The sequence below is a fragment of the Mobula hypostoma genome, chromosome 21, assembly GCF_963921235.1.
Source record: "Mobula hypostoma chromosome 21, sMobHyp1.1, whole genome shotgun sequence".
NCBI classification, from domain to species: Eukaryota; Metazoa; Chordata; class Chondrichthyes; order Myliobatiformes; family Myliobatidae; genus Mobula; species Mobula hypostoma.
The window spans coordinates 14,025,648-14,038,726 of record NC_086117.1 but is presented as its reverse complement, the minus strand read 5'-3'; the positions used below and the strand labels follow the sequence as shown (position 1 = coordinate 14,038,726).

The 13,079-nt window shown below is 41.9% G+C and overlaps 1 protein-coding gene across 1 annotated transcript in view; it reads left to right on the top strand.

Annotated features, from left to right (window-relative positions):
• Positions 1-1,150: 1,150 nt before the first annotated feature.
• Positions 1,151-13,079, top strand: part of traf1 (TNF receptor-associated factor 1) — a 59,014-nt gene continuing 47,085 nt past the window's right edge. Inside the window, exon 1 of the mRNA XM_063073452.1 lies at positions 1,151-1,806. The gene's annotated coding sequence lies outside the window, so the exon portion shown is untranslated. The remainder of the gene's footprint in view (positions 1,807-13,079) is intronic.

The following is a 13,079-nucleotide window of genomic DNA, read 5'->3' as shown; positions in this document are numbered from 1 at the left end:
AATGTCAATACGACCATGGAACTGATAGTAGACCTCAGGAGAGGGAAGCCAGAGGTCCATGAGCCAGTAATCATCGGAAGATCAGAGGTGGAGAGGGTCAGTAACTTTAAATTCCTGGCCGTCACTATCTCAAGGGACCTGTCCTGGACCCATCATATAAATATTATTGAGAAGATAGCACGACAATGCCTCTGCTTCTGAGCTTCAGAAGTCTATGGTTTGGCATATCATCAAAAACCTTGGCAAACTTCTATAAACGTGCAGTGGAAAGGGTGCTGACTGGCTGCATTACAGCCTAGTATGGGAACACCAACGGCTTTGAGTGGAAAATCCTACAAAAAGTAGTGGATTTGGCCCAGTACATCACGGGGAAAACCCTCCCAGCCATTCAGCACATCTATATGAAGTGTTGCTGTAGAAATGCAGCATCCATCATCAGAGATTGGGATTGGTATTGGTATTGGTATTTGATCCTCCACAATATTCCATGTAGGAATTTAAACTGGAGGTGGCAGGTTTTTTTTTTACGAGGTCGAGATGCGAGCACGACATCTACCCGGTACGGATGGAGAGCACTCGGGAGCGGTCTGTCACTGGATCGAACTCGGGAACCTCCGTTCTCGAGCCCGGCGCTGATCTCACTGCTCCACCAGCCGACCTCCTCACCATCCTGGCCATGCTCTTTTCTTGCTGCTGCCGTCAGGAATAAGATACCGGAGCCTCAGGACTCACACCACCAGGTTCAAGAACAGTTACTACCCCTCAACCATCAGGCTCTTAAACAACAGGGGATAGTTACAGTCATTTAAGGACTCTGTTATATTGTTATTTCATGCTTGCTATTTATTTATATTTCATTTCCACAGTTTTAGTTACTGATGTTTATAGTTTACAGTTACTTATCTATAGATTGGTTAAGTATGCCTGTAGAAAAAGAGTTTCAGGGTTGTATGTGATGGCACCTATGTACTCTGACAATATATTTTACTTTGAACTTTGAAGAGCTTCTATTGATCCATGTTCTGGTCACTGATTAGGCTGTTACAACAGACAAGAAGAAATTGTTGCAAATCTCATTTGGCCTTACAGCAACTGCAGGAGGAACAGTCAATATTTCAAGGCAATAAGCTTTCAACGTAAGGAAAAAAGTACAGTACTTGAATTTATATGGGAGTTACACAATGCATGTTATAAGCAGTGAGATCATTCTGAAGTGTAGACTGCAGATGCTGGAAATCTGAAACAATATACAATAGCTGGAGGAACTCGACAGGGTTAGCCAGGATCTATGGGGGTCGACGCCCTCAGTCGCGGCTGCCTTGTAAGATCAGCAGCCAAATTCACGCACAAATCCCACAATCAAATAAATCTGACTGATGCAGGCATGGGCTGTTGATGATAGTGGGAGATGTCGAATGAAGCCCCCCCCAGCTCTTCTTCAGAGCGGTGGGGTGGGACGGTTACGGGCTCACAGGGTCCCTCCAGAGCACCGTGTCAACCTCTGGACGGCACAGCGGCCCTCGGTAGCTGAGGAAAAGGTCACCCTGGCGCCCCAACGATTGTCGAGGGTGGTGTCGTTTCAGAGATGCAGGAAGTTGCCGCTCTCAAACGGAACTGGGCAGCAGAAGCGGAAGCTCCAGGTGGGGAGGAAACATCGGAGACAACAGTGGCCGAACTTCTGCTTCGACTGGCCCGACAGCAGCGAGGGAATCGCCTGGGGGTGGGGGGCTTCACGCCGCGGCCTGGTGGCTTGGGGGACAAGCGGACGCGGCCTTCGCAGCGGCCACCTTCCACCCACAAGTTCAGGTACTTTTAATACTTTCCGCTGTCGCCTTGTTTAAGTGTGACCTCAGAGTTTGCCTTCATGCTTTAATTGAAGACTGGCTTGTAAGAGTTTAAAGGGAGTTTGGTAGGAGGCGGGGGCCTGGGCCTCTTCCCCCACCCCAAACGCCCGCTGCTCTATAGCCGACACTTCTATTATTGTGTCTATTCAGCCACATTTTCCCTGACATTCCCTTTCTCTTCAATATTCCTACTGCTCCGAATTAAGCCAACATGTGGAGTAACTGCTTTAGAACGAACTTTAAATAATTTTGATCTACAAGTTTTTCATTGTACCTGTGAAAGATATTCAAAATTCTCCGTTGTTGTACCTCACTTGCGCACATGATATCTCGACTTTATATTACTCATTTTAACCACGAAGTGAGTTTTTGCTCCCTTCCCTGCAAATATATTTCCCCTTTTACAGTTTCCAAAACTTGTACAACATTCATGCTCCGGACATTCACACCTCAACGGAGTTTGGTAATTTTCAGCTTTTTATTTTTTGTTCTGCTGTCCCCACCCAATGTGTTAATCGTTGACCTTTGCTCCATATTTCAAAGCTATGTGAAATTTGCAAATGTTGTTTTGTATGTTTGTTACAGCTGTCTTTGGAAATTTAGAATAAAATTTACAGCATGAGAAACATTGGAGGGATAGACCTGTTAATATCTCTTTAAAAAAATCACCAAGGACGGAAAGTGTTTTAAAATGGCCAATTTTAAAGTATAAATATATATAAGTGTAAGGCACTAACAGACGTTTGTTGAGGCAAACTCAGACATGGCATTTGAAAAGGAACATAAGTACGTGAAGAAAAAGAAATCCTTACAAAGTTAGAAGATGTGGTTGTGGAATTAACTGCACTGTTTTTCTATAATTACAACCAATAGCGTGAATGTAAGTAAATTATTTCTGCATGTTCGGGAATCTAGGGTCAAGAAACTTAAAAAAAAAAGTAAAGCCCGGTCTCCGGAAGAGTAATGGATGTTCAGGACTTTCTCCGCCAATAGCTTTTGACGTTAGGTTAGTTATTACATTTTAAGTCCTGAGATTAGCATTACTATTGGTTAACAAAAATACAAAAAAGAGGTATTGCAAGGCATGATTGAATGATAAGTATCCCATTTTATTTGCCGAGGGTTTTTACTTTCTAGGGCTTTTTGGTAAAACAATGCATCTTAAGTATAAAATGTAACGATTTCCTGCCCAGTTGTTTAGTTTTCCAAATAACACTTTTGTGTCGACACAAGGCTGCTGAAAAGAAAGGAGTTAACACTTCTGAAAATGCTATCTTTTTAGATTTTTTTATGACTCTGTAGGATGGTCTACAAATATATTGTATGGCCCTATGTCTGAATTTATGAGATATTATAACAAAAAATTAATATAGGAGTCTGCTTGATTAGACCTGTAATTCTTTCCTCTTGTCAGTAGTCTGAATGCACCTTCTGTGTTTCGCAATGGCATAATTAGTTTCCTATAGTTAATTTAGAAGGAAATCATAACAATAAATTTGTATCATTCTTTTGTAGTACTTTATGGTGACCCCATGTAGTTTCTCAACTGGATATTATATATCCCCTGTTGCTGTCTTGAAGGAGGGAACCTTTCTCTGGTGTTCTAGCCAATATTTTTCCTCAGCAGTGTGAAATTGTTCTGCTCTGTTGTGTTTCCTGTATTACAACAGTTACTGTACTTCAAAATAAACCTTATTAGCTCTGTAAAGCCTTTGGATATCCTGCCATTGTGAAAAGTGTAATAACGAAACAAGTTCTCAGAGGATAAAGTGTGGTGGTATTATGGAACATCCTGTTAAATATCGTAAGCAGAGGGAAGTGGTTAGAGAAAACTACAGCTTCCTTTTACGTGGCTGAGCCTTGTAGAACCTGTATCATACCTTCCATTAGCTAAGTGTTTAATTTACACGTTGCATAATTTATGAGTGATTTTATGTGGAAAGAATGCAAATACATGTAGCTCCTGCATCTCTGTTATGAAGAACTGCCCTAGACCTAATTGCAATTCCTGTCGGTGCAAAAGTGATTCTTCAGTTGGAAGAAGATTGATAAATGTCAAGAGCGTTTGACCAATCCCTTCTCTGATGCACCTAATGTGTATTAGTTCCATAATACTTCCATATATTGAAGTGCACCAGGGGAGCATTTTATTATAAACACCAGGAAATCTGCAGATGCTGGAAGTCCAAAGCAACACACACAAAATGCTGGAGAAACTCAGGAGGTCAGGGCAGCGTCTGTGGAAAAGAGTAAACAGTTGATGTTTCAGGCCAAGACGTCAGCAGTGGAAAAGGGGCTTGGCTTGAAATATTGTTTACTCCTTTCCATAGATGCTGCCTGACCTGCTGAGTTCCTCCAGTATTTTGTGTGAGCACTTTATTATACACTCATTCTTCCAGAACTTCTGTTCAGATAGTGTTCTCAGGGCGCACTCTGTATTCTCATTCAATATACAGTGTTATTTTCATCAGGTTAACAAAATTATTACTATTCTGGAATATAAAATAGGAGTATGGCATACTCTATATGATAATTTAAGAGGCCGACAGGAACCTTGGTGTATTCACAGGTGAGAATTCACATCAACATTTCAAGTAACAAATGAGGGATGGGATATTGCTGGGAATCTAATGTATATAATTGCCAAATAAAATTTTTCTAGAATAGGCAAAGAATTTCGCTTTTGATAATTCCATGGTGCTGTGGTAGTCTACAATTCAAAATAACATGTGATATTCCTTTCAGTTGCAGCTAAGATCTACTTCTGCTTATTTATAGGGTGCAGATGTAACTGGTAAGATCATTTATATATTACCCATCCCTAGTTCTCTGAGAAGCCATTTTCTTGAACCAGACGTAACACTGCGCAGAGATTAATGTCACTGTACAGTGTTTCAGAGTATCAACCATTTTTCTTTTCCTATTTGGGGAGATAGGCTCGAGTGGAAAAGAATGGCAGATTTCTATTCCTAGAGGACATTTGTGAACCATTGTTTAGCAATGATTGTGCTATAGGAAACCAGACTTACAACACTGAAGATCAAATAAATGCTGGAAATCTGAAGTAAAAACAGAAAATATTTGAAACTCTCAGAGGTCAGACAATACTTCTGGGAAAGGTCTGTGTTACTTGACTATAGGTCCCAATGAGTTGCACTGCCACTGCCAAATATTAACCAGGGGGCCATTGTCACCTTAGTTCCAAAGTCATGTTTTTCTCTTAGTTCTTGTGTTATGTTTCATTTTCCTTCAAAACATCGATTGATTTGTTGATGTGTACTATCCCTTTAGTGAAGTAGGAAAGCCTGAAAAATAAGAAACAAAACAGGTGAACTATAAAAATGGCACTGCAGATTCACAAGTCAGTTTAAGTCTAATCAAAAACATAGGTATTTTATTCTGGTAATATAGAACTCAAAACATAAATATTAAATTTTGGCCAGACCTTGTTAGGAAAATTAAGCAGGTTGTATTTTATTACCCTTTGGAGAACTGGAGACAAGATCTCTTGGACTTGGTTTCCTAAACTATAAATAAGTTGGACGGGAGAGATTCAAACCCAGGTTCAATGAGTACAATAATTTTTCCTAATAGTTTTTATTTCTTATCATTCTACATTTTTAAAAAAAGGTCTCTAGTGCTTTTATGTTCTTTCATAATTCTTTTAAAAAATCCCTGTAATTTCCTGTGACAGGCAAGTTTGGTTTATTTCATAATTTGTATTTTGGGCCCAATTCATTGTTAGGAGTCCAGAAGTTAATTTACAAGAAAACTTCATCTAATGGGATATATCTAGTTACATACATCAAAGTTGCTGGTGAACGCAGCAGGCCAAGCAGCATCTATAGGAAGAGGCGCAGTTGACGTTTCAGGCCGAGACCCTTCGTCAGGACTAACTGAAGGAAGAGTGAGTAAGGGATTTGAAAGCTGGAGGGGGAGGGGGAGGGGGAGGTGCAAAATGATAGGAGAAGACAGGAGGGGGAGGGATAGAGCCGAGAGCTGGACAGGTGATAGGCAAAAGGGGATACGAGAGGATCATGGGACAGGAGGTCCGGGAAGAAAGACAAAGAGGGGGGGCTGACCCAGAGGATGGGCAAGAGGTATATTCAGAGGGACAGAGGGAGAAAAAGGAGAGTGAGAGAAAGAATGTGTGCATAAAAATGAGTAACAGAGGGGTACGAGGGGGAGGTGGGGCCTTAGCAGAAGTTAGAGAAGTCGATGTTCATGCCATCAGGTTGGAGGCTACCCAGACGGAATATAAGGTGTTGTTCCTCCAACCTGAGTGTGGCTTCATCTTTACAGTAGAGGAGGTCGTGGATAGACATGTCAGAATGGGAATGGGATGTGGAATTAAAATGTGTGGCCACTGGGAGATCCTGCTTTCTCTGGCGGACAGAGCGTAGATGTTCAGCAAAGCGGTCTCACCTACCACCCCACCAGCCTCCGGGTCCAACATATTATTCTCCGTAACTTCCGCCACCTCCAACGGGATCCCACCACTAAGCACATCTTTCCCTCCCCCCCTCTCTCTGCATTCCGCAGGGATCGCTCCCTACACAACTCCCTTGTCCATTCGTCCCCCCCATCCTTCCCCACTGATCTCCCTCCTGGCATTTATCCGTGTAAGCGGAACAAGTGCTACACATGCCCTTACACTTCCTCCCTTACCACCATTCAGGGCCCCAAACAGTCCTTCCAGGTGAGGCATCACTTCACCTGTGAGTCGACTGGGGTGATATACTGCGTCCGGTGCTCCCGATGTGGCCTTTTATATATTAGTGAGACCCGACGCAGACTGGGAGACCGCTTTGCTGAACATCTACGCTCTGTCCGCCAGAGAAATCAGGATCTCCCAGTGGCCACACATTTTAATTCCACATCCCATTCCCATTCTGACATGTCTATCCACGGCCTCCTCTACTGTAAAGATGAAGCCACACTCAGGTTGGAGGAACAACACCTTATATTCCGTCTGGGTAGCCTCCAACCTGATGGCATGAACATCGACTTCTCTAACTTCCGCTAAGGCCCCACCTCCCCCTCGTACCCCATCTGTTACTCATTTTTATGCACACATTCTTTCTCTCACTCTCCTTTTTCTCCCTCTGTCCCTCTGAATATACCTCTTGCCCATCCTCTGGGTCACCTCCCCCTCCTTGTCTTTCTTCCCGGACCTCCTGTCCCATGATCCTCTCGTATCCCCTTTTGCCTATCACCTGTCCAGCTCTCGGCTCTATCCCTCCCCCTCCTGTCTTCTCCTATCATTTTGCATCTCCCCCTCCCCCTCCAGCTTTCAAATCCCTTACTCACTCTTCCTTCAGTTAGTCCTGACGAAGTGTCTCGGCCTGAAACGTCGACTGCGCCTCTTCCTATAGATGCTGCTTGGCCTGCTGCGTTCACCAGCAACTTTGATGTATGTTGCTTGAATTTCCAGCATCTGCAGAATCCCTGTTGTTCCTGTTGTTTGCGAATATACCTAGTTTCTAGGTTTAGTTGATGTAATATTGTATGTAATTTAGAGCACAGAAATATTTAGCATACTTCTTCCCAACCTTTCAACATACTGTATCTTCTCTCTCATATACTTCTTATTTCTTTAGTTACCAAAGTATCTAAACTGTTTCACCATTCATTTCTTGTGGTGGTGAGTTCCACATTCTAGTTGCTCAAAGTAAAAACGATATGTACTCCTTATCTGCTTGTACTCATTGAACCTGGGTTTGAATCTCTCCTGTCCTACTCATTTATAGCTTTAGAAACCAAGTCCAAGAAATCTTGTCTCCAGTTCTCCAAAGGGTAATAAAATACAATAAAATGAATCTGCAGTGCCACTTCTATAGTTCACCTGTTTTGTTTTGTATTTTTGCCTCTCAACTATATTTCCAAGCTAGCTGAAATATTTTAGCATTGTGTTAAACTCTTGCTCAGCGTTAGTAATGTTCCCAGATTAATAGTGTTGATGTTAAAATGCTGTTTTCTATTTTTCTCCATGTCCTAATTCAGCTTTTTTAGTCAATTTTCTATTCTTGCTGCAAGTCCAGATGCCCTCTGCTTTGTCAGAGCTTGGGTTTTGGTGCCTTATTGAAGGTCTTCTGAGACTCTACATATTTATTTATATATTTAGCAGCGCAGGGCAGAGTAAGCCATTCATGTAGGCTACATGAAACCGAGTTGCCCATTTGCCTTTATTCACCCTTTCTGGTACTGTTTCAAAGAATTCTGCTGGGTATTTGCTTGGCTGAGCACCCCCTTAGACCAGGGGTTCCCCACCTTTTTTATGGCTTGGACCCCTACTATTCACTGAGGGGTCCGTGGACCCCTGCCTTAGAAGCTTGGAATCCCTGTAGCTTATTTTAAATATGTTTTTTTATTTTCCGGTATTTGATCACATTTAAGATAGATAGTTGAATCTCTCCAAATATAGACTTATTGTAGATCCATGTTCATCCATCGTCGTCGTCGATGAAGACCTTGACGCCATTGATGGTGTCGAGACTAGGGAATGATTTGGATTTAAGTGAGGGAGAGTTGCACAGCGTCAGCCTCACTCCCTCTTCCCAATTCCCATCTGGATCCAGTGGCAAGACAGAGTCGAGACGGCTGGAGATGGGACTAGGCGCAGTGGATGACCAGGACGTCTTCTGTGTCTTGTCGTGCTCTACACGTTCCACAACGCTCGCAGAGGCCGCCTTCTTGACCGTTGGACCTTCCATTGGTCTCGTCCGCTCAATCCGCCGGAGTCTGTCTTCACATGCTGGGACAGACATCTCCCTATCTCACCGAGGGGTTGAGACCCGTTGGCTACCCTCACCTGGGTTAGCCGGCTTGTTGAAGTCGTTGCCCGGGGTGTGGCCGCTGTCGCATGCAAACAGCTACGGGGAGCCACAGGTGAGAGCTGAGTGCCAGGTGGAGATGAAAGATGGACTAACCGCCTTGAAAAGGACGCAACGTGTTCCCCCACCAGAGGAGCTACCCCTCCCTGACACCCCATACACCTGCCTATTGTAGATATACATTGCACAATGTCAGTATCTGCAAATTATACCAATGTTCAAGTTAGAATGAGAGATTTAGAAAAGCAAGGGTGGTGCAAAGGATGTTTATAAGGTGAGTGACTGGAATAAGGATTAATAGATGGAATTCAGTATCGTTCAGAGTGAAGAAGGTGTTTTAATTCTCTGAATGAAAATACATTTGGTGCTGCAAAAGACAGGGTGTTAACAGTACAGGTTTATGAACTATCAGATTGATAAAGCCTGTACAATTCTAGGTTTAATTAGGGATAAAATATGAATACCAAGAGTTACTAGCAATTGTAATAAACAGAACAGCTTAGAGAAGTTTGGGTAACAAATTGATAGGAGCTTAGATACTTCTATGCTGTACAGGTGGAAGATTTGGTTTAAAGGTAACAGCTGGGAACATGTGAATAGGGTTAGGCAGTTCAGAATGCTGCACCACTCATGTACTTCATTTATTTCCCTAAACTATTATCTCTTTCTCAAGCCCATCAACTCCTCTCATTCTAAAGCCACCTACCTATGCCGAGCCTTTACAAGACATTAGTCAGGCTGCACTTGGAGTATTGTCAACAGTTTTGGGCCCCACATCTCAGAAAGGATGTCTTGTCATTGGAGAGAGTCCAGAGGAGGTACACAAGGATGATTCTGGGAATGAAGGGGTTAACATATAAGGAGCATTTGGCAACTTTGGGCCTGTACTCAGAAGAATTTAGAAGAATGTGGAGGGATCTCATTGAAACCTGCCGAATATTGGAAGGACGAGATAGGGTGAATGTGGAGAGAATGTTTCCTTTGGTGGGGGTATCCAGAACTAGAGGACACAGCCTCAAAATTGAGGGGTGACCTTTTAGAACAAAGGGAAGGAGGAATCCTTTTTTAGCCAGAGAGTAGTAAATCTGTGGAATGCTCTGCACAGACTGTGGTAGAGGACCAGTCCATGCCTATTTTGAAGGCAGAAGTTGATCATTTCCTGATAGGTCAGGGTATCAGAGGGCATCAGGGCGAGAAGGCAGGTGTATGGGTTTGAGTCGAATCTAGGATTAGCCATGATGGAATGGTGCAGCAGACTTGATGGGTTGAATGACCTAATTCTGCTCCTATGTCTTAGGGTGTGAGGTGTTATTGATGGTAGCCAATTAGGACATCTTTGGGATATACACTGCCCATGGGAAAGCATTCAAGGATGACAAAATAAGAATCAAATCAGGGTTTGTGAACCAGCAACAACCGCCTTGTCAAAGTGCCACCGTAAGATTATAATTGATTTGTACCATAGCTCTTTGTGATTCAGTGCATTTCTTTTCAAACAAAATTCAGTCTTGAACTCTCCTTTTACCTACCTTGTTGTAAATTGGCTGGAACTTGTTCAGAAATCTTGTCAGTTCTAAACTGAGCTACCAGGATTCCTCAACTGAAGTGCCGTGAAGTTTGGTGTCCCTGCATGTATTTGGGAGACTTGAACTTCTTAGCCACTCTGCACTGGGTTTTTCACAGCTAGATTGTGATGTTGAGCCCCTCAGCTGTTATGTGAGTGGGACTTATTCCGGCTCAGCCACACTGGATCCGCAATGGAGTTTCTCCCCAGTTACAGTCGGTGAGACATTAAACTATAAGTTGACACTGGTGAATTCAGAAGAGAAAGGTTCATATTTGTCACATGTCAGTAGCTTATCTCTGGCATCAGGTTTGGGGCTGGGTTGAGCGAGGAAGCCCCTCAGTTACTTTAGTGGTGTACCACCCTGGGGGGCCACATGAGCGGCAACAGTCCTACTGGATTTGAGGAATGTAGTAAAACATTGCCTAATGCATTGACTGTGAATGTAAGAATGAAAAGGCATTGTACGGTTTATTCTTGTAATTGTTTTATTATGAATAAAAGTGAATTTTGATATATTAAAAAATATCAAGTTCTGACCTGCTGTATCATCCACATATTATCTAACTATTATTATGATGAATAATCCACTGTATTCTAAGAAAGCAGGAGAGAATATATGTGGCAGAAACAGACAATTCAGCCCACCCTCTCCATCACAACATTTTGAGATCAAGGAGCTCAAGAGACAGAATACCATTATATCTCCATCTTCCCCCAGTATTCCTTGACTGGTGCAATCTCCATAATCTCAAATTATTCCTTATCTTGTGCAGCCTTATCTACCTCTTCCACTTGTAGCACTCTACAGATTTCTTAGTCAGTGTGGCAATGATTCAGCAGCTGCAATATCTATACTCGCTGAAGAATGAGCAGGGATCTCATTGAAACCTACTAAATATTGAAAGACAAAGATAAAGTGGACATGGGAAGGATGTTCCCTATAGCAGGAGAGTCTAGGACCAGAGGGCACAGCTTCAGAATACAAAGATGTTCCTTTAGAAGAGAGGTGAAGAGGAATTTCTTTAGCCAGAGGGTGGTGAATCTGTGGAATTTGTTGCTACAGATCAGAATCAGGATTAATATCACCGGCATATGTCGTGAAATTTGTTGTCTTTGTAGCAGCAGTACAGTGCAATACATAATAATAGAGAAAAATGTGAATTGCAATAAGTTTATATATATTAAATAGTTAAGTAGTGCAAAAATAAAAATTTTTTAAAAAACATAGTGAGGTAGTGTTCATGGTGCAAAAATAAAAATTTAAAACAAAACTTAGTGAGGTAGTGTTCATGGGTTCAATGTCCATTCAGAAATTGGATGGCAGAGGGGAAGAAGCTGTTCCTGAGGCGTTGAGTGTGTGTCTTCAGGCTCCTATACTTCCCTTCTGATGGTGGCAATGAGAACTGGGCATGTCTTGGGTGATGGGGGTCCTTAATGATGGATGCTGTCTTTTTGAGGCATCACTCCTTGAAGATGTCCTGGATACCATGGAGGCCAGTGCTCATGATGAAGCTGATGGGTACATTTAAAGAGGAGGTGGTTAGGTTCTTGATTAGTAAGGGTGTCAAAGGTTACAGGGAAAAGGCTGGAGAATGGGGTTGAGAGGGATAATAAATCAAACATGATGGAATGGTGGAGTGGATTCGATGGATGAAATGGTCGAATTCTGCTCCTATGTCTTGGACTTATGTCTGCACGCAGCTCCTGATAGTAGGCATACTGATTACATTTTAGACCATGAATCTGTGCTGAAGAACTGGTGACATATTTTTGCAAATTCAGTTTTGGCAGATTGTAGATGTTGGTACTATATACACATTTAGCATAAGAAAGTATGATAAACTCAGTATTAGACATCTTTTCACTCTAAAATTTTTTTCAAAACATTAAAGGCTAATTTTAGGATGTTCATCAGTTTTTCTTTTGGGGAAAAAAATTTGAGAAACTGATCTTGTTTATTCTTGTCTATTAATGAAAATTAGAAAAGTATTGCTGTTCTGATATAAATATGACTCTTTTTTTTACACTTCTAGTGCCTTCTATATATAAACTTCTGAAATCATTGACTCTATTAACCTCCCACCTCTATTTCCAAGGCATCTTAGGTTAGGCATTGACATTTATCTGATTGTGCTTGTGTGAACCACTTTGAACACTTTTCTATGTTAATGTAAGTTGCTGTAGAAATGAAAATTCTTTGCAAATACGGATTTTATAAAAGGCCATTGTTATTGTACTGCCGAATAATGTGCTTTTTTGTTCAGCTTCTCGGGGGGGGCGGGGTGGGGGATAGTTTGATAGATGCCATTGTTCCCACATTGGCTGACTTCTATGGTATTGATTCTAACTTTATATATCTTCTAATCATGGAAAAATTGTTCTAGCAACTCCAGCTCTGTTTCAGCAATAAAAAATGAATGAGGTGTGAATGCCAAGATTATGTAATTAAAGAATGATGGAAGGTACTGCAGAGTTCAAAAGTTTGCATTTTTTTTCCCTTTTGCCTTTCTGGCTTTCATTCTCTACCTCCGCTCTTGATGTAATTAAGGTACTACTACTTGATGGACGCTGGACATCCTCAGTCCCTTGCTAAACATTTCCCTTCTCCTTCTGCCCACAAGTTGAGGCAAAGTTTCGATCTATTTCTCAATGTGATCTAGTGATCTACTTTGTTTTAAAAAATACTAATCTTTTATCAATTGTGCCCATTGTGGGGCTACCTAATTTATGGAACTGTTCAGCTGATTTCAGTATTGGTTTTTGTTTTTTTATTGTCACTGGTTATTATTATACCAAGATACAGTGTATACGGATCAAATCATTACATAGTTCATT